This window comes from Chiroxiphia lanceolata, chromosome 26, assembly GCF_009829145.1.
Source record: "Chiroxiphia lanceolata isolate bChiLan1 chromosome 26, bChiLan1.pri, whole genome shotgun sequence".
In the NCBI taxonomy this organism is placed as follows: domain Eukaryota; kingdom Metazoa; phylum Chordata; class Aves; order Passeriformes; family Pipridae; genus Chiroxiphia; species Chiroxiphia lanceolata.
The window spans coordinates 61026-87203 of record NC_045662.1 but is presented as its reverse complement, the minus strand read 5'-3'; the positions used below and the strand labels follow the sequence as shown (position 1 = coordinate 87203).

The window sequence follows — 26178 nt, the reverse complement described above, 5'->3', positions numbered from 1 at the left end:
TTTTCTTAGATAAAAATCCTAATCAACAAAGGGATTTGCTTTCTTGGCATGGTAATGGTCTTTTCTTTTAAGAATACAATTAGTTTAGGAGAGAGAATGTAGATGATACATGAAACTAATAGACAGTGTCTTGTCTGTCCATCGTCAAGAAATTATCTCACATACCTCAGAAAACTTGTTTAAAAAGAGATTGTTCTCCTAAGAAGAAAGTCAATTAAACATTGTTTAAGTAAATGGGAAGTTCTCAGACAAATGTCCTAGCTGGTCCTAGAACATTTAGTTTAGGGGTTAGAGGTCGGATAGATCAACCAGAGATGCTACGAGGCCTGCTAAGCGAGAAGACTACTCCGCGAAAATGACTGTCCCCCTAGAAGAAATGGAAGCTAGATGGCAGTCTTGCTCCACGAATGCTATTTGACCCCAAAATAATAACAGAATCCTGGACTGCTTGTGAAGCGGAGGGGCGTTCAAGTATCACTGTGTTTACATTCCTAAATTTATACTGATTCTTTGATTCATGCATAGCAGAGTACCCCCATGAAACCCCAGGTGGCATATTAAAGAAATGTTCGATCCAATGGTTTCTGGTCATTGGGTTTAATTCTTTTGGTTTACCCCTCTGATTCCATGAAGTTCCAAAGAGATCCCAGGGTTTGTTTAGTTCATTGAGGTCCTGCACGTCCCGATGACCTCCCTTAATTCCCTGGTTTTCTGTAGTTTCCCAGGGAACATTTGCCTCCATGACGCAGGACAGTGTCACGACTGTCGCATGATTCCCTGAGTTCTCCCAGTGTCCCAGCAGTCCTTTGGTTCCATGAGACCCTGCAGTGTTGCAGGGGGTTGACCTTACCTGGATACGAGGTGCCCACCAAGCCGCTCTATCGCTGCCCTTCCCAGTCAGACAGAAGAGACAGAAAAACATGGAAAATGACTTCTACCTTGAGATCAGGCACTTTACTAAAGCAAAAACCAAAGTTTGTGCATGCATAAGTGAAGAGGAAAATAAAAAGATTTATTCTCTACTTCCCATCAGCAACCATGCCTGACCACTTCACGGGAAGCAGGGCTTCACCACACAGAGAGGTCACTCAGAAGGCAAGTATTGTAAAAAAATGGATTTCCCCCCTTTCCTGTTCCTTTCCTGAGCTCTTGTAGTTGAGCTGACGTCATATATTCTGCAATATCCCTTTGGTCCATTTGGTTCAACTGCTCTGTCTGTATCCCCTCCCATGATCTTACCCCAGATTCAAGAGAGGAAGCTGACAATGTGGATGCTGCATCAACCCTGCTCAGCAGTTACCAAAGCACTGGTGTGATTAACCCTTTGTAGCTCCCAATGCAAAGCACAGCACTGTGAACGCTGTAGTGAGACAGTGAACTCCAGTTCAGACAGACCCAAGACACGTGGGATTCTGAAATGTCTCAGGGTTCCTTTGGTTCCACGACGCCCCCCGTATCATTGTGACACAGCTCTCAGACCCGGCAGTAGCAAAAAACAAAATCCAAAAATTCAGAAGAAATCATCTTAAAGTCATGCTAAACCTGTCTTCTACAATCCAGAATCTACATATGTGTGACTGCAGATACTTGGGATGAGGGTAGATGCTCAGAGGAATTCATGGGTTTGATCTAGGAAACCTGTCTGAAAGTTTTCCCTGGCTTTTCCTCCTTGGACACTTCCTGATGCCTGGAGGAAGCTCATGTCCAACAGCAACTCCATCCCCCACTTCCTCCTCCTGGCATGCGAGGGCGGCAGGTCTTGCACTTCTGCTTCTTCCTGGGCATCTCCCTGGCTACCCTCCTGGGCAACAGCCTCATCCTCAGCGTCGTAGCCTGCCACCACCAGCTGCACACCCGCAGGGACTTCTTCCTGCTCCACCTCTCCCTCACACACCTGGGCTGCATCTGCACCACTGTCCCCAAAGACATGGCAAATTCCCCCTGGAACACGAGGAGCATCTCTTACTCAGGGTGACCTGCACAGGTGTTTGATCCCAGCGGAGGTTACCCTTCTCACCATCATGTCCTACGACCGCTACATGGCTATCTGCAAAGCCCTGCACTACAGGACCCTCCTGGGCAGAAGAGCTTGTGCCCACGTGGCAGCAGCTGCCTGGGCCACTGGGAAGAGGGTCTGGCCCTGGGGTTGCAGGAGCTGCTGCCTGAGCTGATGATCTCCTGAGCAGTCCAGACACGCAGTCCCTGTCCCTGTCCTCTATTTCCTCCCTTTCTTGATGCACGACCAGAAACGACTGTGCTGCTCTGCTGGTTTGGGGTGGGGCAGGGAGATGGGGGGACCGGGGAGGGGCTGGACTGGGCAGTTCCAGTGAGTAGAAAACCCCAATGTTCATCTGAAGTGTAGGAGTGGGCAGGGTGGGAGCACTACAGGGCTGAGGTGACTCCAGGTTCTGGGAGTGGTAGCAGGAACCCAGGGAGACACTGCCCCTGCTGCAATGAACTGCCTGTGTGTGTGCGAGGGAAGGACTCGTATCTCTGAACACGCCAGTGTGTGTGAACAGTGCATCAGTCCAGCTCAGGGGTGGACACCTCTCAGAACCCTGACACATTTCTGAGTGTGATTCCAGGAAAATCCCCATCGTGCCAGGGAGTTATTAGATCCTTTGCTGTCACCCTCCTGGCGTCCTGTGTAATGATGAAACTAGAAAAGGTGATCATCAGACCCTTTTAATTTTCTAAGAGGAGAAATGTCACTGCTGGAAAGAAGTGTCACTGAAGAGGTGAGAAGAGGGAGCATCATTGTTTCCTTCAGCCTGTTCCACAACAGGTTCCCCTGGAGCCCCAGGGACACCTGCAGGGAACCCAGAGGGGCAGAGAAAGGGCTGCCTTTGGCTCTTGCTGTGTTGCTCAGCTGGGCCGGGCTCCTGGCACACAGGGAACTCCTGGCAAGCGGGCAGCACTGCAGAGAGACAGCTCTGCCCAGGAGCAACTCCTCTGCACAGCCCAGCAGGGCCGAGGGCACTGCCTGTAGGCACAAGAGAAGAGAAGCAAGGCAGAGGGAGGTTAAAGGCAGCGGAACGATGGGAGGTGTTCGGCTGAGACTTCCCTTGGGGACACGACTTCACACTCCTCTGCAGAGTGAGTCTACAGGTGCAGGGCAATGTAACTGGTGTTCCTGGAGGAATCTCCTAAAGCTACCGCATCCCACAGCCTTGGGCCTCTGTCAGGAGTCTCCCAGTTTGTCTGTTGCACAGGAGGAGGATGTTCTGCAGGGCAGGTCTTCCCTGCAGCACCATCAGAGGGACAGTGCAGGTGGGCTCCTTCTCCCAGGGATGGCTGCGGGCTGGGAAGGTGGGGGTGCAACCAGGGGTGCCCGGGGCTGTCCTGCAGAGCAGGGTCCCTGTGCTCCGAGGTTCTTCCTGCCAGGGCGGGGACCCTGTTTCCTGACGGGGTCAGCTCTCATCCTGCCTGGGTAGTTGCCCACACCTCTGCAGGGAGAAACTGTGGTGAGAACCCCAGCAGGAGCCAGGCAGGGTCTTCCTGCCATTGGATGAGTGCTGTGGGAGGTCAGGGATCCTCACAGATCCAGATCACACCAGTACATTTCCAAGAGCACTGTCAAATGGGAAGGACAAAGCACAATTATTAGGAAGGGAAGGATCTTTTCTGAGTCAGTGCTTTTCTACTCCTGAGGAATCTGGGGGTTGAGAAATGGAAAAGGAGCTCCCTTGTTGGACAAGTCACTGAGACTCCTGAGCTGTAACTTGGAATGCAGAGTGCTTCTGCAAGCAACTTCCTCAAGTGCTTTCGACCTCTGTTCTGCTTTTGACAGAAGTAGCATCACTTCTGCTGGACCCATCTGTTTTTTCTTGATCTGCCCTTTTCCACCTGCAAAAAGAAAAGTTGCCCAGTCAATGCCCTGCAAACAGGCAGGTTTCTCTCAGGTCAAAGTGAGTGCACAGACATTCGGATGGAGTGCTGACAGGGAAGTCATGAATGGATTTCTGATGTTGAGTCTACTGTTTTGAAATCAGAAAATGTGCTGTTGAAGTCATCGTTAGCCTTTGAGAGGGAAACAGGAGAAAAATCGGATAAACTTGTTGCTAAAAATGAGCTGCTTCAAACTGAGGTTGACCACCTTCAAAGCCTTCTTAAAATTTGGATGGTTATGAAACAGTCAGCTCACCGGTTACCCCCATCAGTACTAGATAATGACCGCAGCATAAAGCCCTCCCAGCCCCTCCAGGAACCCTCAAATCCCATCCTGGTCCCACAGGACACTCCCAACTTCCCCTCAAACCCTCCAAGGCCCCCAGACTGCCTCCCAGACCCACAAAAGCCCACAAGATGCCCCCAAACCCCTCCCAGTTACCTCCAGCCCTCGCAGGACCCCTCAAACCCTCTCCTAGTCGCCCCCTTCCCCTCGAGGATGCCCCCAAACTCTCCCAATCCCTTCCCAGACCCCTGACGATTCCCCAAAACCCCTCACAGTTGCCCCAATCTCCCCAACCTCCCTCTCAACCCCCCAAGCTCCCCCAAACCTCTTCCCAGTTACCTCCACGTCCCCCAACCCCTTCTCAGCCTCCCCATTCCTTCCCAAACCTTCCTCCCAGCTGCCGACCCCTCCCCCATTCTCTAGTGAGGAGGTGGCCGGGGCTGAGGTCCCCCACCCTGGCAGGGGGAGGTGTACCCACCCAGGGCGGTTCCAGCAGCATGTCGGGAGCCACCTCCTACCCTGAAAACTCCCGCCAGCCCTGGAACCACCTCAGCTACCCGTGCAGGAGAGAAACCCAGCCCGGAGCAGAGCAGGGGGCAGGGCCGGGCTGGGAACTCGATGGATGAGGGCACTTTGGGAGCAGGGAAGAGACCAGGATGGGTTTAGGGGGCACTGGGAGAGAGGGGAGACACTGGGATGGGCTGAGGGGGCATTGGGAGAGACAGGGGAAAGTTTTTTACCCCTTTCCTGGGCACTGGAACACCCTCTGCACCCCTGTTCCTGATCATGCTGGCTCTCCTTCCCCTCCAAGCCATGAACAGGTCTTGAGGCTCCCTCGTGGGTCGCAGCCAATAGAACGGCTCTGCTGGAATGACATCATTGGCAAATTCTGCTCTACCCCTCTCCTGGCGCCGGTGAGTCATCCAACAGAACGTCGATACTTCCACGGGGGCTGCCGGGAGCGGGACGGTGGGGACAGGGGAGGGGAGGATCGCGATTGAACCCGATTGGTCCCGATCGATCCTGGCCCCAGTGTCTCCCCCCACCGCGATGTTTTTCACGTGCGACCCCAACAAGTGGTGTCTGGTGAGTTTGGGGGGCCCAGGGGCTCCTGGTGACCTCTCCAAATCTCCCCCAAGACTCTCGGGAACTGCCCAGATCCCCCCCAAGAGTCCTGGGGACCCTCCGAAATCCCCCCTCCTGGGGGCTGCCCCTCCACCTTTCCTCCTCTCCCCCCAAATCTCCTATGCATCCCCTTAACCCTTGAAAATCTCCTGGGACCACCTCAGACCCCCAAACTCCCTCCTGGGGACCCCCAAACCCTCTTCAGTACTCTTGGGCCCCTCCCAACCCCCTCCTAGAATCTTTTGGGTCTCCCCAACCCTTTACGGTGGATTCCTCCATCCATTTTTCTCCCCGGACTGCTGGGGGTCAACCCCGCCCCCAGAAACTACTGGAAACCCCCCAGTGTCCCACCACGAGATTCCTGGGTCCCTCCCCCCCCAACACCCTGTGGGTGCCCCCATTCTTTCCCCCCCGTGAAATACTCTTGGGGGTCCCCCCAGCCCCCATCCTTCCGGGGATGGATTGGGGGGATCTCCTTCCCCTTTGCTCTGGCCTGAAGGCAAATGCCCTCCCTGTCCTTCTTCCTTCATCCCCAGGCAGAAAAGAGAAGAGAAACAGCCAGTTGGCCCTGGCAGGTGTGGGTGTGGGCAAGATCTGGTTGAGTGGTTGAGAAGGGAGAGGAGGGGCCTGATGTTTGGGCAGAGTCCAGCAGGTGATGTCTTTTGTGTCTGGCAAGGCAAGGCAAGGCAAAGAGGATCTTCTGTGCTGATGCTGTCACTTGTTTGTTGTGTCTGTTGGAACTGGCACAAGGAGGTTTGTCCGGGAAAAGTGCTGCCCTACTCCACGTGACCCCTTCCCCAGTCACATGTTCTTTCTATTTTACCAGCAGTCCTTGGTCGGCTCCATGCCCATCCAGCTGTCAGTGTTCACGACATACCCCTCAACCCCTTCTCTTCTGGGCTCCTACACTTGCCAACCCTAAGCTGCTCCGAAGTTCTCTTGCTGTCAGTTCATAAAGAGGTCTTGTCAAGTGTTACTGATTTAGAAACTAAACCCTGACATCTTTGTCTTTGCAAAAGATGTGTGTGAAAGGGCAGTGCTGATGCGAAGCAGTGTTTTGAGCTTCACATTGGGTGATTGGCAGCTTCCTCTGCATCACCCATGCACCCTGGGTTTCTTTGAAAAGTACTTTTCACTCCAAATGTGACACCACATTAGCCCGTAGGACATCCTGTCCCCAACTGGATAACTGTAAATATGAATAATAAAAAAGTGACCCCCTGCATTATTCAAGAATAGCTTGTATCTGTACCAAAAGCATCCAAGGGTCATGTCCCCCAGTTTTCTATCTGACAAGGGTTTGGAGGGGCTGCTTTGTGCAGGGAACCCTTAGGGGGCCCCTTGCTGATGGGTGGGGCTGCACTCTGGGGGTGTGGAGCTTTGGTTCTTTGGTTGCCAGGGGCCACTGTGAGTCACTGAACCAGGGTGGGGACAATGGGCAGGGCTGGCTGGGACAGGCTTGGCGCCTGTGACATAAAAGGGAAGTGTCCCTGTGGGGCAGCTCTGCAGGGCCCATCAGGGGATGCTGCCCAATGCAGCCTGTGCTGTGGGGAGTGCACACACAGGGAGAGGTTGGGTCGGACGAGGGCCGGGGCAGCAAGGCCGCCCCAGGGAGTGGGTTCTGCCCCTTCCTGCAGGGCCCAGCCCCTGGTAGGAGCACCTTGGGCAGGGCCCGGTGCTGCTACTGGGGCAGGGGGTGAGGTCTTGCCACGTGCCAGCTGCCTGGGCCCCTGTCCTTGCTGCACCACATCCCCGAGGCTCCCGTCCCCGCTCCCCCAGCGCCAGCTCCCTCCTTCCCAACCCCAGCCAAGCCCTTCTCTGTGTCCTCCTGCAGGCCGTGGCTTTCACAATATTCCTTTTGATGCTTGTGCAAAGCATCATCCAGTCCCTGCAGGTGGTCGCGGAGGGACTGCACAAGACTCAATGAGTTTGGAGGTCTTTTCCGAGCTGAAGGACTCGGATTCTGTGATCGTGTGCTGGATTCAACTGGGTCAGTGTTAGCAGCATTAGTTTGCTCCCAAAGTTTCCTCACTGTCAGCTCTCGTGGCCTAAGACTTGAGCTCCTTTAGCTCCTTGTACTGAGCTGCTGATGGGAAACGAGAGGCCTCTGCAAGCAGATTCATGGTGTTCCCTGTAGAACAGTGAGGGGGAAGGTGTTGTCAAGTGGGAAGAGGAGTACTGTTTGTGTGTGGCCTCCTATGTGGCATTGGCGCCTTTGAGGGGCTTGAAGGAGAAAAGAGCTTTGTTAAAGTGAGAAGTGAAATAGTGTGTTGACTGCGTGAATGGGAAGGGAAGAGGAACAGGGAATGGGAAGGGAAAGAGGGATGGAAAGGCATCTGCTGATGCTGTCGTTTGTTATGTCTGTGTGTAGCAGGGAGATTGCCAAAACTGAAACCAGTTGAAAGCTGAACAAAACAACATTTATTCCAAAGAAAGTAGCAAACAAAATGAGAAACCGAGAGACAGAAAAGAGAAAGGAAACAAGCCCCCAAGACAACCCCCCATTCACTCAATTGTTACTTACCAGGTTGTCTTACCGACCCCAGAATGCTTAGAATTCCCCATAGCAGAAGCTGCATCCTCATGATCCTCATGAGCCAATTTTCATTAATGTGAGGAAAGTTGGGAGACTGTAGAAACATCACTTGAACTTCAAAGTCTCCCGGTTTCTGTCTCTCCTCAGACTTAGAATCAGGGTTCTCTGTGGTTTCCCAAGTCTCAATGCCAGGGTAAGACACTGGTTTATGAAGTTGCCTGACCAAACCAGGAGCCTGTCTTTTTAGCAACAGTTTTCTCTCTGCACTCTGGTGCAACAAGACTTTGAAGGTGGTCAAACTCAGTTTGAAGCAGCTCATTTTTAGCAACAAGTTTATCCAATTTTTCTCCTGTTTCCCTCTCAAAGGCTAACGATGACTTCAACAGCACATTTTCTGATTTCAAAACAGTAGACTCAACATCAGAAATCCATGCAGAAGCAGGTGAATTTTTAGCTTCTTATTGTGCACAAGACAAACAGGCTTATAACACTACACGAATTGTACCTTTACCATTTCCTTGCTTACATTTCTGCCTAACCTGACATTGTTCCATGCATAGCACAATTTTCTCCTTAACTTTCTGAAACCTTTGAACCAAGTCTTTCCCAGCCCGGGAAGGCAGAGATTTGTATTTTTGCAGCAGATTATCCTTGACAACCCTGCTTCGCTGCAGCAATTTAATGCCACCCGAAAGGAGGGGGAGTTTAGATTTGTGTCTGTCAGTGCCCCCCGGAAAGTCGAGACCCTTGTGTCCAACCAGCCTGTGGCATCTTGTAATGAGATCCTTCACGTAAAGATTCACAAGATCAGAGGGTGATTTGAGTGCCCTTGTCAGGGGGATCTCAGCCAACAACATGAATACCCCTCAGCAGACCCTGCTGAAGTGTTTCCCACCACTGGCAACTGAAAGAACTCCCTTCAACAGTTCAGGGAAAAGCGCTCTTTCTTAATACAAATTGTGACAGGTTAATAAGGTTTGTCATCAGTGGTGATAAGGTCTCGCTGCAAAAATATGTTTTAAAGCAATCTTCTGACATATATGAAGCAAGCACAAGCTCTGGTCCTAAGAGCAATAGTTAACATGCCTTGCCAGTGCCCTTGGCCATCTCCAGCACAACTTGTCCTGTGTTGTCCCACAGCTGCTTCTGTTTCCCTGCAGGTTGCAGACACCCATCTGGTTTCCCCCCCCGGCTCTCACCCCTGCCATTTGCAACCCTTCCCTGACCGCCGCCCTCACACTCTGTTTCTTCAAATACACACATGGAGTGATCTCCTCCTCCTTCTGGATGCTTCTCCTCCCACAACAATGCCCTTGCAGGGACATTTCTTTCTCCTCGTCCCCTCTCTCCACCTTTCCAAATGCAGTGTGGGGCAGTGTCTCTGTCTCGGGCAGTTTCCTTCCTCCTAGGAAAGATCCAGCAGGTGGGACACAGCCTTTCCAGCAGCATGGCAACCCCTCAGCCTTCCTGGGGCCTTTCCCCTGCCCTGACAGCAGTAGCTTCCATGTGCTTTCCCCAGGCTGCTCCTTTCAGCTGCTGGCACAGACAGGGCCCAGCTGTACCAGTTGCTGTCACATCCTGCGCTCAGCACGAGGGACAGGGTTGCCCAAAGACAAGCCCTGTGGGGAATCTCGGCTGGGCCGGGACCCCTGGTATGGAACAAGAAACTGGCTGAGAATGGAGGCCCTGGTCCTGACAACGTACTGAGAGAGCAGAGGAGCAGCAGGAGAGAGCTGTCCCGTGAGAACAGGGAACACTGTCTCATGAGAACGAGGACTTGTTTTGAACAGAGGGACTGAGAAAAATATAAACATAAAGGAAAACAGGGACAGGTGCACAGAAATGTTGTGAGAAAGTAGGACTGAGAAAGTTCAGCTAAAATCTACCTATTAGCTGTGAGAATTGTAGTTTGTGTGTTTAAACTGACCTATCTGTGTGATATACATGCAGGAGTGACACACAGCAGAACTGTGACCAAACTGGCAGAGCACTCAGGTTTTACCCCAGCAATCAGAGGGGGATCAGATCAGAGTGTGGACGTTAAAGAGAGCAGCTCTGGAAGACCAAGTACTGACGCTTCCTGGAAGATCTACCATGCCAGGAGTCTTTTCCTATCCATCCCTGCACACACAGAATTGTCCCTGAAATTCAAAGAAAGGTCTTGGGTAAAGGATCTCAGAAAAAAAAAGAAAGACGGAAGGGTCCTTTGTATTTTTAAACACAGAGACTGATTCAAAGAAATCCTTAAACAATATGTAAAGTACACTTTTTTTACGACTGGGGGATACAGGGGGTTTCGCCCGCCCCTGCATTCCGCTGAGCAATGAAACCAAACAGATTTTTATACATTTGAAGAAGTGAGTTTCTGCCGGATTTTGTCCCTGGGATGGGGCAACCCCAGATGTACAGACAGACTGGGAATGACATGCTGCATAACAGTGCTGGAAAATGACCTCTGGGGTCCTGGTGGATGATCAGTTGGCCAAGAGTCAGTGGTGCCCTGACAGGGGCTCACCGCTTGGTCACGCAAGCGTTTTCAGACACACAAGTTCTTCCCTTGCACACAGACACAGACAGTTCATGGCAGCAGGGGCAGTATCTCCTGGGGCTTCTGCTGCCACACCCGGAGCCTTGATGCACCTCAGCCCTGTGAGGTGCCACCTACTCTGCCACTATCTGAGACGCCCCACAGAGATGGACACGGGGAGTTCTGTCCACGGAAGCACATCCCAGAACTGCATCCAGGGACTTTGCTAGGCTTTAGTACTGTAAATGCAGTGTGACACCAAGACACTCTTTGTCCCACATAACTTCAAGACCTTCCCAGGAGGCTGATGGCATTTGTACTTGCTCAGGGTCATCTCTCCACACCAACACCAGGTGTGTGCTCATGACTTGTCTGTGCAATGCAAACGGAGACACCCTGTTTAGTCCTTCTGTGTCTCTCCAGGGAAGACTAAAGGATCTCTGTGGGCTGGATGAGAAACCAGTGCTGGAAGTAGTGGTTCCATTGTGAGTGCCAACCAAGAGCGGTTGGCAGGTCTGGGATGCATGCCCTGGGGAGTTGACCTGGGTTTTCCAGTGCACATGGCAATAGGTCACACCCTGCCCTGGTGGTCCTTCATGTCTCTCCCAGGAGCCTGGAAGTGCACAGACACTGTTGAGTTCTTTCCCCTAACACAGTGCCACTCTTGAGATGTTCACTGGTGGTTTTTTCTCCTCACTATGTTCTTGAGAGAGGACTTACAAGAAGACCTAAATCTTCAGGCACCACCCAGAGGAGATCCCTTGGTAGGATGGAAATACTATTGCAGAGGGTGGCTGTGCCACAGAAGTGCTAATTGCCTGTCCCTGCCTGCAGACCAGAGGGCTGACACACTACAGCCCTTAGACTTAAACTTCCAGAGTGCTCGAATCTTACACCGACAGCTCTGGAAAAACCGATGGTTGATGCTCGTGGCAGTGCTGCAGTGAGCAGCATGACAGAAATGATCCAAAATACAGGCAGAGAACTGCAAGGGTAAGTTGACCAGTTGTGAGAAACAGGGAACATAGTCCCGGACTATGGGGACTGGTGGGGAATCCGTTTGGCCAAAAAGCCCCTTGATAAGGGGCAGACTTTTGAGACATGGAAGGGAATGTTAGAGAGAGGGGTGTCTGGAGCGCTCAGCATGTTAAACGTAGGAAGAAGACCTCAACTAAGACAAAAATATCCGGATGCTTGATCTGGTGCTTTTCTGAAGACTTGCCTATCACTGTGAGTCCCCCACCAATTTGGGGGGACTCCCAAATCTCGCAATACTCTCCTAATGCTCTTCCAGCACCCAACAGTCCTCTATTTCCCTCCTTCTCTCTCAAAATAAAATTCCACCTCTTTTACTGCAGCATGACTCTGTCTTGACCGGTGTCCCCAGTGATGTCAGCAATGTCCCTGTGATGTCACGGATGTCCCCAGGGGTGGTACCCATGTCCTCAATGATGTCACCAATATCCCTGTGTCTTTTCTGGCATCTTTGATCTGAGAGGAATGTTCGTCCGTATGGGATTTTGGGACTCTGGCAGGCAGAATAAGTGAAGGGTTGAAAAAAGTAAACAACACCCCTTGTGCCCAGCAAAGAAAGCTTTTGCTTTGTGTGCCAGCCTAGGTGCTCCAGGGGTAGCAAAAGCTTTCTGTCCTTTCATATTTGTTCTGGGAGGCATCTTCCTCCATATGCAATTTTTGGAGTCAGGCTGACAGTTTCAGCGCAGGGCTGAAAAAAGCATAAAACAGCACATCTACCCAGGAAAGGAAGACTGGAAGCTTTGGCTTTGTGGTGTAGTTGGTGGGCCAACCTGAGCACTCCATGAGCAGCAAGAACTTTCTGTGCTGGCACTTTCAGTCTGGGAGGAATCTTTGTTTGTATGCAATTTTGGGAGTGGAGCAGGCAGTTGGGAGGCAAGGTTGAAAAAAGCAAACAATAACCCTTCTCCCCAGGAAAGAAAGCCTGGAAGCTTTGACTTTGTGGTGCAGTTGGTGTGTCAACCTGGAGACTCCATAGGCAGCAAGAGTTTTCTGTGCTGGTACCTTTTCTGTGGGAGGAATCTTTGTTTCTACGCAATTTTGGGATTCGGGCAGGCAGTTGTGAGGCAGACCTGAGAAAAGAAAATAGGATTTCTATCCTGGGGATGAGGGCTGTTGTTTCCTGTTTTCAGCCCTTCCTCCCAACTGCCAGCCTTACTCCCAAAATTGCATACAAATGAAAATTCCGCCCACAGCAACAGTGCCAGCATAGAAATCTCTTGCTGCCCATATAGTGTCAAGCCTGACCCACCAACTGCAACACAAAGTCAAAACTTCCAGGCTTTCTTTCCTGGGGATAAGGGTCATTGTTTAGGTTTTTTTACCATGCCTTCAAAATGACAGCCCGACTCCCGGAATTACATACAAACAAAGACACATCACAGACTAAATTTTCCAGCACAGAAAACTCTTGCTGCCCATGGAATGCCCAACCTGGCCCACCAACTGCACCACAAAGCCAAAGCTTCCAGGCTTTCTTTTCTGGTTGTATGGGCTGTTGTTTCCTGTTTTCAACCCTACTTCCCAACTGACAACACAACTCCCAAAATTGCATACAAAGATTTCTCCCACACCAAAGGTACCAACACAGAAAGCTGTTGCTGCCCAAGAAGTCTCCAGGCTGACAAACCCAGTTGCAACAAAAAACCATTGCTTCCAGTTTTTCTTTCCTGGTAATATGGGCTGTTGTGGTTTTTTTCAACCCTGCCTCCCAAATGCCAACCAGACTCCCAAATTTCATACGGACGAAGATTCCTCCCAGAACAAAAGTGCCAGCACAGAAAGCTCTTGTTGCCCATGGAGTGCCCAGGCTGGCCCTCTGTCATGGTTTGAGAACCCTAAAATCCAATTCCCTAGTCCAAACACCCTCCCACATCTCAACCCAATGTGAGATGGGTTTTCCAGACAACCACACGAGACTCAGAATGGGGGAAAGGGAATATATTACAATGACTGTACAAATAAATACTACATTATATGCAATTTTAATTATCTCTACCATGACATAAGTATTTACAATGGATCAAATCTCTTCTCCCCTCCAAATAAAAGTCCAGAAGGGAAGAGCCTTCTTCAGAGCAGTAATGTCTCTAAGGCAGCAGGTCTATCTCTTTCGCACTTCTTCTCATGCAGCAGCTGGATCTCTGCCAGTACACACGAGGGGGGTTTCCAAGCCCCTGGGCTACTCGTCTTCAAACAAGGGTCCTCTTCCGTAGGTTGTGTTCACCGGGACCAGGGTTACTTCACTACGTCATATCACGAAGCTCAGGGTCTTCGTGATGGTCCCTATCTTCAGGGGATTCAAATTCCCCTTTGCAGAGCTCCATGCTGTACCTCAAGCAGCGGGGGGGCCAAGGTCATCCCCTCCGCATTCCTTCTGAACTTTACAGCTCTTTCTGCAGTGTTGTAGCACTTCAAGACTCTTTCAAGTAAGAGTGCATCATCCTCCTCCTTTCTCAGAGGTCTCAGAGGAGTATGGGGTTTTATTTCAGTTCTTACCCCAACTTCCTCTCTTTCTGCTGCTGGTTCTCGTTCTCTTTCTCTCTCTCCTTCCAGGAGTTCTCTCTGTGTTGCTGCCTGCCTGTTGTTGCTACTTGGTCTTATCTCTCCTGGCTCTCTGCCACCGTTTCTTCAGTCAGTGCAGTTCTGCCACTGCTGCTGCTCTGTCTCTGCTTGCTCACGGTGGAGAAAACTTATTTAACTTTCAGCCACAGGTACTTAGCCCAGCCTCTCGCTGTTCCAAGTCCCTGTAGCCCCCCCCAGCCGGGGCTGGTGGAGCTCAGAGGTCCCAAGGGGCTCCGAGCCCCTTCCTCGTGGCCTCAGAACATGGTTACTTCTTCTACAACAGCACTACAACTACCTTCTCTTCCGTTCTGGTTGTGATATGTTTATATTTTGCAGAAGCACTCACTGGGTAAAACCTCAAAACTTCAAGGGTCACCACCCCCTGGGGTTTTACCATTTTATAACTACAGGGGGAAAACTGTTTCCCCCCACACTATTATTAAGCCTAATTGCCTAAACGCAGAGAAAGTGATAATTTTTTTGATGTCGTTCTGGGTAAGAGTGCATGTAGTGGCAAATAGTGCGGATAGAGCACCTATACCAAGGCACATAGTGCGGGCAATTTGGTTGTTACATAATATGTGATGAGTGCGAATGAGTAGGAAAATTCCGGCAACTACTATTGTGCTGGAATGTAGTAGGGTAGATACTGCGGTAGGTCCTTCCATGGCGGCTGGGAGTCACGGATGGAGGCCAAATTGGGTGGATTTTCCTGTGGCTGCTAGGATAAGTCCCATGAGAGGGAGGAGGGGTATTTGGTTTAGGGAGGATTGCTGTTGAATCTCTCAGGTGTTTGTTGAAGAGGTTAGTCATGCTATGCAGAGGATTAGCCCAATATCTCCAATACGATTGTAAAGTACAGCTTGAAGTGCGGCAGTATTAGCTTCTGCTTGGCCGTGCCATCATCCAATGATTCCGACTCCTTCTCAGCCAATGAGTAGGAGAAATATTTTAGTGATGATTAAGGTGAGTATAGCGATGAGAAAGATTAAGAGGTAGGGAGAGAATTTTGTGGTATGAGGCTCTGAAGCTGTATATCATGTTGCGAATTGAAGGATGGATCATGTTGCGAATAGTGCAATGGGAAAGAACATTAAGGAGTATCGGTCTATTTTGAGGCTAAAGGGGATTTTGAAGTTTGTAATAAATTTTCATTCCCAATAAAAAGTAGTGTTTTCTATATTCGAGTAAATGGAAACGATTGTGGGGATTAAACTGGTTATAAAGGAAGTTTTAACTGTATATATAATAGTGATTGGAGAGTTCTGATAGTTCTTGGATAGAAGGGGAAGGAGGATAGGTTAAGAATGTAGAGGTATTAAGGATTAGTGGGAAGTCCATTACTTTTACTTGGACTTGCACCAAGATAAATGGTTCCTAAGACCAGTGGATTGCTGTTATCCTTTAAAAGTAAGGGGGCTGAGGTCTTAGGCTCAGATGCAAGAGTTAGCAGTTCTTGTTGGTTAAACCTCCTCACGGCAGGCAAGAAGGGTTTAACTTCTATTTTTAGGATCACAGTCTAATGTTTGGTTTAAACTATGCTTGCATGTGGAGATTCCTGAGATTAGTTCTGGTTTTAGGATGAGGAGGAGGGAGGGTAGGATGTGAAGCGCTATAAGTAGATGTTCTCGTGTATTTGAGTTTTGGATGGTTATAATGTAAGTTGGGGTTGGCCCTCGTTGGGTTATGATGAGTATATATAGGGTATAGGATGCAGCTCCAGTCAGGATAATGACGAAGATGGAACAGTTGAAAAGAACAATTATGATAGTTAGTTCAGCTATTAAGTTGGTGGTGGGAGGAAGAGCTATGTTTGTTAGGTTGGCTAGAAGTCATCAGATTCCTATGAGAGGTAGAAGGGGTTGTGTTAAAAGGAGAGTACGGCTATGCATGCATTCATAATTTGTGTTAACTAGACAGAATAGCATGGAGGAGGTAAGTCCATGAGAGATTCTTAGGATTATGGCTCCTGAAAAAGATCAGTGGGTTTGGATTATTGTTGCAATGACTAGACCCATGTGGCTTACTGAGGAGTAGGCAATTAATGATTTAAGTTCAATTTGGCCTAGGTAAATGGAGTTTGTTATTAGTGCTCCTCATAAGGCTAGGGTTAAGAATGGGTAGTAGAGGTAATCTAGTAAGGAGTTTGTGATTACTGAGATACGTATAATGCCATACCCTCCAAGTTTGAGGGAAGTGCAGTTAGAAGTATGGATCCTGCGACTGGTGCTTCTACGTGTGCTTTTGGGAGTCATAAGTGCAAGCCGTAAAGGGGGGCTAGACTTGATATGAGACCTGTTCAGGAGTTTGTAAGAGATGAATGTAAAAGTTTTATTATGGCAACGTGTATGGTTCCTGTTTGAGTGTGAAGATAGAGAATCGTAACTAATAGGGGAAGAGAGCTGATTAGTGTGTAGAATAGCAGATAGATTCCAGTACTTAAGCGTTCTGGTTGGCTACCTCATCGTGTAATTAGAATTAGGGTGGGGATTAAGGTAGCTTCAAATGCGATATAAAACAGTATCAATTCTAAGGTTGAAAAGGTCAGAATAATAAATGGTTGGGTGAGGATTGTAGTTATGATAAAGATATATTTTCATGTGGGTGGTTCGCGTTGGAGGTGATTTTGGCTTGATAGGATTATAAGAGGTAGAAGTCAGCAAGATAGAACTAAAAAGGGTATGAAATTTGATCAATACCAGATCATTGGGATAGATTTTTGCTTGGGTAATAGGTTGGAGAAAGTCACTGCAAGTTAACAGTTGCAATTAAAAGGCTGTGGGAGGTGACATTGAGCCATAGAAATTTTGGGGGGAACAGAAGGGTTATGGGGAGTAGTATTTAGCATTGTAGTAGGTTTAGGTTGTGTAAGTGGTCTGACCCATGAGTTCGGGTGGAAGATACTAAGATTGCGAGACCGGTACCTGCTTCACAGGCTGAGAATGCTAACATGAGAACGGGCATTAAGGTGGAAGATGTTATCTGGGCTTGGATTGGTCATATGGATAGAGCAATGTATACGGATAATATTATACTTTCTAAGCATAGTAGAGCAGAAATTAGGTGTATTCGGCGAAAGGCTAGTCCTAAACTACTTAGGGTGAAGGCAGAGTAGAAGCTTATATGCAGAAAGGTCATTGAGAAAGTCACAGGGTAGGACTGTGGTTTGTTGAGCCGAAATCAACTGTCTTTACTAGACTAACTTTCTGTGGTTATTCTGCTCATTCTAAACCCCCTTGGATTCACTCGTAGACTAATCCTAGTGCGAGGAGGAGAATGATGATGGAGGTTCAGGTTAGGGTGATGAGGGGGGAGTGTAGTTGGGTAGCTCATGGGAGGGGTAATAGGAGGGCAATTTCTAGGTCTAAGAAAAGAAATAGGATTGCAACAAGGAAAAATCGGATTGAAAATGGAAGGCGAGCGGAACCTAGTGGGTCAAAGCCACATTCGTATGGGGATAGCTTTTCTGAATCTGGATTTATTTGAGCTAGTCAAAAGTTTAATGTGGCTAGGATAATACATAGTGATAGAGAAATGGTAAATATAAAGACGATTATGTTAATTGCCTTCCTCTGGTTTTGATCCAGATTTTAGAGACTGGAAGTCAATTGTAATTAATATTCTAGAAGGGTAAGATCCTCATCAGTAAATTGTTATGTAGAAGAATAGTCAGATAATATCAACAAAATGTCAGTATCAAGCCACTTCTTCAAAGCCAAAGTAATGGTTGGATGTGAAGTGGAATTTGATAAGGCAGATTAAGAGGAAGGATGATCCCATGATTACATGGAACCCATGGAATCCTGTAGCTACGAAGAAAGTTGATCCATACACTCCGTCGGCGATAGAGAATGGAGCTTCATAGTATTCTATTACTTGGGATGCTGTGAAGTAGAATCCTAATAGGACAGTTATGAGTAAAGCTTGGGTGGCTTGGTTTCAATTACCTTCTGTAATGCTATGATGTGCTCATGTGTCCGTGACTCCTGAGGTTAGGAGGATTGCAGTATTTAGTAAAGGGACTTCTATTGGATTAAGGGGTTTGATCCCTATAGGGGGTCATTGTCCTCCAAGTTCTGGGGTAGGGACTAAACTAGAGTGGAAGAATACTCAGAAGAATCCTAGGAAGAAGAAGGCTTCGCATGTAATAAACAAAATTATTCCGTAGCATAAGCCTTTTTGAACTGTGGGGGTATGCACTGTGGAATGTGCTTTCTCGCACAATATCACGTCATCGTTGAATTATCACCAGAATTATGGAGAGTAGGCGTAGAAGTAAGAGTTGTGTGGAGTTGTGGTGAAATCATATGGCTAACCCGGAAGTAGTGAGGAGAGCTGCTGTTGCTCCAAAAATAGGTCAAGGGCTTGGGTCTACTATGTGGAAGGAGTGTACTTGGTGTGTCATTAGGGGTTGAATGTTTTCTTGTAAATAAAGGCTTAGTAGGAGTATGAAGGCATAGGCTTGGATCATTGCTACAGTTACTTCTAAGAATTGTTAAGAGGAGGAGAATTGCTGTAGTTAGGAGGGATACAGCAGGTGTAATGGGAAGAAGGACGGTAGTGGCTGTTGAAATGAGTTGGATAAGTAGGTGGTCTGCTGTGAGGCTGACCATGAGACGGACTCCTAAGGCTAAGGGTTGAATGAGAAGGCTTGTTGTCTCGATTAGAATGAGGGCAAGGATTAGAGGTGTTGGGGTGCCTTCTGGTAGGAGGTGCCCTAGGGATGCTTAAGGTTGGTTTCGCAGGCCAGTAAGTAAGGTGGCAAGTCATAGAGGCTAGGGTTAGGTTTATTGATAGTTGAGTAGTAGGCGTGAATGTGTGAGCTAAGAGGCCTAATAGGTTGATTGTTAGTAGTGTGATTATGAGTGATGATAAGATTAGGGCTCATTTGTGCCCTTTTTTGTTTAATGGGGTTATTAGCTGTTTTGTGATTAGGTGGAAGAATCAGAGTTGACAAGTTGAAAGACGGTTTGTGATTCATCGATTGTTGGGGGAAGGAAATAAGAGTGCTGGGAATAATAGCGAAGTGAGGATAAGGGGGATTCCAAGAAGTGATGGGCTTATGAATTGATCGAAGAAGCTTAGATTCATGGTCAGTCTCAGGAGGGGGTTTTTATAGTGAATAGTATTTTATTGGAGGGTGAGTTAGTCAGAGTGAATAGTAAGAGTTTAGGCTGACGAATAAGGGAAAAAGTGAATCATGAAACTAATATGATAAAAAGTCATGGTGCTGGGTTTAGTTGGGGCATGTCATAAAGGAGGGTGGGTAGTCCTCTTTCTCTAGTTTAAAAGGCTAGTGCTGCTTCATAGCTTCTTAATGATTAGGATGTTAGAAGTGAAGATCAGTTTTCGAAGTGCGTTAGAGGGACTGATTCTACTACGATAGGCTTGAAACTGTGATTAGCTCTGCAGATTTCTGAGCATTGGCCATAAAAGATTCCAGGACGGGTTGTGATAAAAGAAGGTTGGTTTAGTTGTCCTGGAATAGCATCGGTTTTTACACCTAGACTAGGTACGGCTCAGGAGTGGAGAACATCATCAGCTGTGACAATGATTCGAATGGGAGATTCTATTGGAATTACTATGCTGTTGTCAACTTCTAGGAGGCGGAAGTGGCCAAGTAGTAGGTCCGTAGTTGGTAATATGTAAGAGTCAAAAGATAAAACTTTAAAGTCTGTATATTCATAAGATCGGTATCATTGATGACCGATAGCTTTAAGGGTAAGGTCAGGTTCATCAATTTTATCTATTATGTAGAGGATTTGGAGGGATGGGAGGTCTAGTATGATTCGGATGATGGCAGGTAGAATTGTTCAGACAAGTTCTACTTCTTGTGCATCGACGGTATTGGAGGATAGTTTTTCTATGAGTATAAGAGCTAGAAGATATAGGACTAGGCTGCAACTGGTTAGTGCGACTATTAGGGCGTGATCGTGAAATTCAGTAAGTTCTTCTATAATAGGGGATAAGGCGTCTTGAAAACCAAATTGAGAGTGGTTGACCATGGGGTGGAAGATGGGATGTACTGGGTTTTCACCTGTGATTTAGTCTTGACAAGACTATGTAATGATGTTACTAACAACCCATAAGAACGAAGCATGAGTGGTTTGATGTGGTTGGCTTGAAACCAGCTTATGAGGGTTCGATTCCTTCCTTTCTTGTACTTGAACAAAAGCTGGTTCTTCGAAGGTATGATAGGGGGGAGGGCAGCCGTGAATTCATTCGATGTTTGTGGAAGTTAGTTCTGGTTGTATTACTTTCCGTTTGGATGCGAAGGCTTCTCAGATAATGAATATTAATATAATTACAGTGACCATAGAAATGAGGGAGCCGATGGGAGATAAAGTGTTTCATAGGGTATAAGCATCTGGGCAGCCTGAATATCATTGAGATATGCCAGCTAGACCTAGGAAATGTTGTGGGAAAAACCTTAGATTAACTCCAGAGAATATCACTCCAAAATGGGCTTTAACTCATGTAAGGTGAAGGGTATAGCCAGTAAATAGTGGGAATCAATGTGTAAAGCCAGCTAGAATGGCGAACACTGCTCCTATGGATAATACATAGTGGAAGTGTGCAACTATGTAGAAGGTATTGTGTAAAGTGATATCTAGAGAGGAGTTAGCTAGAACGATCCCTGCTAATCCTCCGATTGTGAAAAGGAAGATAAAGCCTAGAGCTCATAGTATAGATGGGTCTCATTTAATTGTTCCTCCATGTAGGGTAGTTAGCCAGCTGAAGACTTTCATACCAGTGGAGATTGCAATAATTATAGTGGCGGATGTAAAGTAGGTTCGGGTGTCTACGTCTGTTCCAACTGTGAATATGTGATGAGCTCATATGATGAAGCCTAAGAAACCGATGGATAGTATGGCTCAGACTATGCCTATGTAGTCGAAAGGTTCTTTTTTGCCAGTGTAGTAGGCTACAACATGAGAAATGATTCCAAATCCTGGTAGGATAAGGATGTAAACTTCTGGATGTCCGAAGAATCAAAATAAGTGTTGATATAAAATTGGGTCTCCACCTCCTACGGGGTCGAAGAATGTAGTGTTCAGGTTTCGGTCTGTCAGAAGTATTGTGATGCCAACAGCAAGAACTGGTAGGGAGAGGAGAAGAAGGACGGCAGTAATTAAGACGGATCAAAAGAATAGGGGGGGTTGATATTGTGAGAGAGCAGGTGGTTTCATATTGATTGCTGTGGTGATAAAGTTAATTGCTCCCAGGATGGAGGAGACACCTGCCAGATGAAGGGAGAAGATAGTGAGATCCACTGATGCTCAGGTGTGGGCAAGATTGCCAGCTAGGGGTGGGTACACAATTCATCCTGTTCTGACTCCAGTTTCCACTGTAGAAGATGCTAGGAGCAGTAGAAAGGATAGGGGGAGGAGCCAGAAGCTTATGTTGCTTATTCGTGGGAACGCTATGTCAGGGGCGCCAATTATTAAGGGGACTCGTCAGTTACCGAATCCTCCGGTTATGATGGGTATTACTATAAAGACAATTATGACGAAGGCATGTGCAGTGATTGTTGATTTGGTCATCACCTAGAAGGGTTCCTGGCTGTCCTAGTTCTACTTGAATGAGGACGCTTAGGGTTGTGCCAATTATAGCAGCTCGTGCACCAAAAATAAGGTAAAGTGTGCCAATATCTTTGTGGTTGGTGGAAAATAATCAACGATTGATGAGAGTCATAGGTAAGAGTGTTGAAGCGTTAGGTTGTAGTCCTTTTTACAGAGGTTTGATTCCTCTTCTTATCGATTCTGTAGTGAAGTTCATGTTGAGTTGCAAGCTCATTGATGTGCGTTAGATACGCACCGGGATCTAGTGCCTGTTGGCACCAGAAACCTGTTGGTTAGGGCATTTAGCTGTTAACTAAAATTTTATGGGATCAAAGCCCATCTGTCTAGGAAAAGGTTCTAACTTAGTTAAAGCACCTGAGTCGCATTCAGGGGATGCAGGTTAGTATCCTGTGAATCTTAACAGAAACTAAGAGGGACTAGCTCTTGTTTAAGGCTTTGAAGGCCTTCGGTTTAAATAACTTAAGTTTCTAGGAGATTGCGCGTAGTGTGGGGGATAATGGCAAGTGTATAATTGATAAAGTAGTAAAGGTTGTAGTTAGAATATTAGTTGATTTGTTAGTTTACTACTGTTTTATGTAGTTAGTGAAGTTTGGGGGTAGTGTGATAGTTGCACAATAGGTAAGACGGAGGTAGAAGAAAAGTCCGAGTAAGGAGAGTAGGGCAATGGTTGTGGTTGCTATGGTTAGTTCTTGTTTAGTAAGCTCTTGGGTAATTAATCATTTAGGTAGGAATCCTGTTAGGAGAGGAAGACCTGCGAGGGAGAGGAGTGCAAGTATAAAGATTGTGCTTAATGGGGGGATGCAGCTATTCATGCAGCTATTACAGTGGATAATTTTAGGGTATTGGTTGTGTTAAGAATGAAGAAGATAGTGGAGGTTGTTATAGCACACAGATAGAAGGTAATTAAAGTGAGGTTAGGGTTGTAGATGAGGATAATAGCCATTCATCCTAGATGGGCGATGGATGAGAAGGCCAAAACTTTGCGAGTTTGAGTTTGGTTTAACCCTATTCAGCCTCCTAGGGCTGCGGAAGCGATAGCTATTGAAGATAGTAGGGTTGGGTTAAGTGAAGGGGATGTAAGGAAAAATACGGTGATTGGGGGAAATTTTATAACTGTAGTTAGTAGGAGGTATGTTATTAGGGTTGAACCTTGAAGGACTTCTGGGAATCAGAAATGGAATGGGACAATTGAAATTGCAATTGTCAATAGTATACATGATACGGGGTGAGTTAGTTGGGTGATGTCTCACTGGCCGGAGAATCATGCGTTGGTCATTCTAGAGAACAGGAGTAGTGTGGATGCAGCTGCTTGAGTTAGAAAGTATTTGGTAGAAGCTTCAATGGCCCGTGGATGGTGGCTCTTTGAGATTAAGGGAAGAATAGCTAAAGTATTGATCTCTAAGCCGACTCATGCTATTACTCAGTGGTTGCTTGAGATTGTAATAGAGGTTCCCAGGAGTAAACTTGTTGTGGAGATTAATTTAGCTTGGGGATTCATTAGTAAGGGAAGGAGTGGAACCATCATTTTCGGGGTATGGGCCCGAGAGCTTAATTAGCTGACCTTACTAGAAAATAATATAGACGGAGTATAGAGGATTTTGATTCCTTTAGTGTAGGTTCGATTCCTACTTTTCTAAGTTTAGGAAATGAGAGGGTTGGTATACCTCTATGTTCACTTTATCATAGTGATCCTTTTGAATTCAGACACATTTCCTAGGGTACCTTAGGTAGGGGGGTAAGCCTTCATAGGAGAGAGGGAAGTTAGTATGTCATAGGCATAAGGCTAGCGTTAGGGGTAAGAAGTTTTTTCAAAGTAAATATATAAGTTGATCATAACGGAATCGAGGATAGGAGGCGCAGATTCATAGGAAGCCTGAGGAGACGAGGAGGGTTTTTGTAGCTAGAGTTAAAGGGAAGAGTTCCTGGAGGAGACTAAGTGAGCTGGGGTTTAGAAATAGGATGGTCGTGAATGTGTTCATTAGTATGATATTACCATATTCAGCCAGGAAGAATAAGGTAAATGGTCCTGCAGCATACTCTACATTAAACCCTGAGACTAGTTCAGACTCTCCCTCTGTTAGGTCGAATGGGGCATGGTTTGTTTCAGCAAGTGAGGAGATGTAGCACATCATTACTAGGGGTCAGGAAGAGAAAATGAGATAGAGGGGTTCTTGGGTTGTAGCAAGAGTGTTTAGGGTGTAGTTGCCACTTAGAATAATCACAGATAGGAGGATAATGGTTAGGGTGACTTCACAGGAAATGGTTTGTGCAACTGTTCGTAGGGCACCAATTAGGGCATATTTTGAGTTAGAGGTTCACCCTGATCATAGGATAGAGTAGACTGCTAAGCTGGATAGAGCTACGAGAAAGAGTATGCCGAGGTTTAGGTCGGTGAGGGGAAAGGGTAGTGGGAGCGGTGTTCAGATTGTGATTGCTAGGAGGAGAGCTAAGATAGGAGTGGTCATAAATAAGTAGGGGGATGAGGTTGATGGACGGATTGGCTCTTTGATAATTAATTTTACTCCATCTGCTACGGTTGCAAGAGACCACATGGTCCTAAAATGTTAGGTCCCTTTCAGGCTTGTATGTAGCTTAAAACTTTACGTTTGACTAGGGTGAGAAATGTTACGGGGATGAGGATGGATAGAGCATAGGATAATGATATAATGAGGTAGGTCAGGGCTGGGTGAATTGTCATGTGTTTTATGTGGAACTAGGGAGAGGATTTGAACCTCTGGGTAAAGGGCTTAAGCCTTTTGCATTTGTCAAGCTCTGCCACGGTAGCGGTCCTTTTCTAGGAGGAGGGGATATGATGGAACCCTTAGTAATTTAGTTGGGTTCATTACTGGGGGCGAAGGCGTGCTTGTGGTATAGGCCTTACTTCTTCGGTCCTTTCGTACTAGAAGGAGTTATAGCAGAGATAGAAACCGACCTGGATTACTCCAGTCTGAGCTCAGATCACGTAGGACTGTTAATCGTTGAACAAACGAACCCTTGGTAGCGGTTGTACCACCAGGATGTCCTGATCCAATATCGAGGTCGTAAACCTCCTTGTCGATGGGGGCTCTTGAAGGAGATTGCGCTGTTATCCCTGGGGTAACTAGGTTCATTAATCAATTATATTGGGTCTGGTTACTGTTAGTACGTTGTTGAGTTGTTCTTGGTCATGATGAGTCGTCTGGTTTTTGGAGGTTAGGTTTATCTCCAAGTTCGCCCCAACCAAAAAATGCATGCCAGCGATATCCCAGGGGAGTAGGTCCTGTGGAGGAGAGTTGTTTATGGGAGTGGTTGCAGATTTTAAAGTTCCACAGGGTCTTCTTGTCCTATGAAGTTATTCTTGCTTTTGCACAGGAAGATCAATTTCACTGATTATCTGTAGGAGACAGCTAAGACCTTGTTGAACCATTCATACAGGTCTCAGTTTATGGGACAATTGATTGCACTACCTTTGCACGGTTAGGATACCGTGGCCATTGAACGTGCTGTCACTGGGCAGGCTTCACCTTTAATACTTGGTTTGCTAAAGGCTATGTTTTTGGTAAACAGTCGGGCCTTGAATTTGCCTAGTTCCTTTTTCAGATTTTAATCATTCTTTGAGAGGCACTCCGTAGGCAGGTGAACAAGGTTTTTGATATAGGGTCTTGTTAGGGTTAGAAAATATCTTATGATGGCTTGTTAATAATATTGTAATGTAAACTTGTGCCGTAGAGGGAGATCCCAATTTACTTATTTTAGCATAAATTCTCTTATTTGTCATAAGTTAACCTATTAGGGGGGAGGGAGTCATGGGGAGGTTTGGATTTTTAGGTGCAGAGCTTTGACACACTCTTTGATGGTGGCTGCTCGAAGGCCCACAGTCAAGGTGTGATTTGATTTATCCGCTGGGAAAGAGTGTGTTCTTTTTTAAAGGAGCTGTACCTCCTTTAAATAGCCCTTCATGTGGGTTGACTGTGGTCCTAGGAGGTGAATTAAGAGGGAACTAAGATTTGTCTCATAGGCAACCAGCTACCACCCAACTCGGTTGGCTTTTCACCTCTACTAACGAGTCATCCCACTCTTTTGCAACAGAGGCGGGTTTGTTCAGTGAATAGCTGCTCATAAGTAGCTCCCTTGGGTTTCGGTGTGGCAAGTTTAAATTGGCGTTTTGCTTGGGTGATTCTTGCTAAATCATGATGCAAAAGGTACAAGGGTTGGTCTTTGCTATTTGGTGCTTGGTTTGTCATTGCTTTCTTTTTTCCCTTACGGTACGTGATCTCTATCACGCCTTTCTATTGCCAGTACCAGGCTGGGTGAGAGAATGTTTTGATTTAGTGGGCGACATTAGTTTAGTTTATGTACTGATTGGTAGAAGAACTAGAGTTAGGCTTCAAGGCGATCTGGTATGAAACAGATATCTTTCAGGTGTAAGCTGAATGCTTTTATTATAGCTACGTCTTGGTAGACTAAGTGCACCTTCTGGTACACTTACCTTGTTACGACTTGCCTCGTCTCTAGCTTGGGGGTTTATTATGAATGTAATTGGTTGTAGTTTGTGTGGAGGGTGGCAGGCGGTATGTATGTACTTCAGAGCCAGCTTAAAGGAGGCATCATTATCCTACTTTACTGCTAAATCCACCTTTTAGGAGTGGTTTCACAT

At 47.1% G+C, this 26178-nt stretch overlaps 1 long non-coding RNA gene and 1 pseudogene across 1 annotated transcript; both read right to left on the bottom strand.

The window, feature by feature from the left end:
- Positions 1-4431: 4431 nt before the first annotated feature.
- On the bottom strand, positions 4432-25236 carry LOC116798924. Its single transcript, XR_004360967.1, has 3 exons — positions 23265-25236; positions 13894-13898; positions 4432-4442 (listed from the first exon to the last, which is right to left on the bottom strand). It is a non-coding gene; the product is annotated as an uncharacterized LOC116798924 (long non-coding RNA).
- LOC116798921 lies at positions 21948-23215 on the bottom strand (annotated as a pseudogene).
- Positions 25237-26178: the final 942 nt, after the last annotated feature.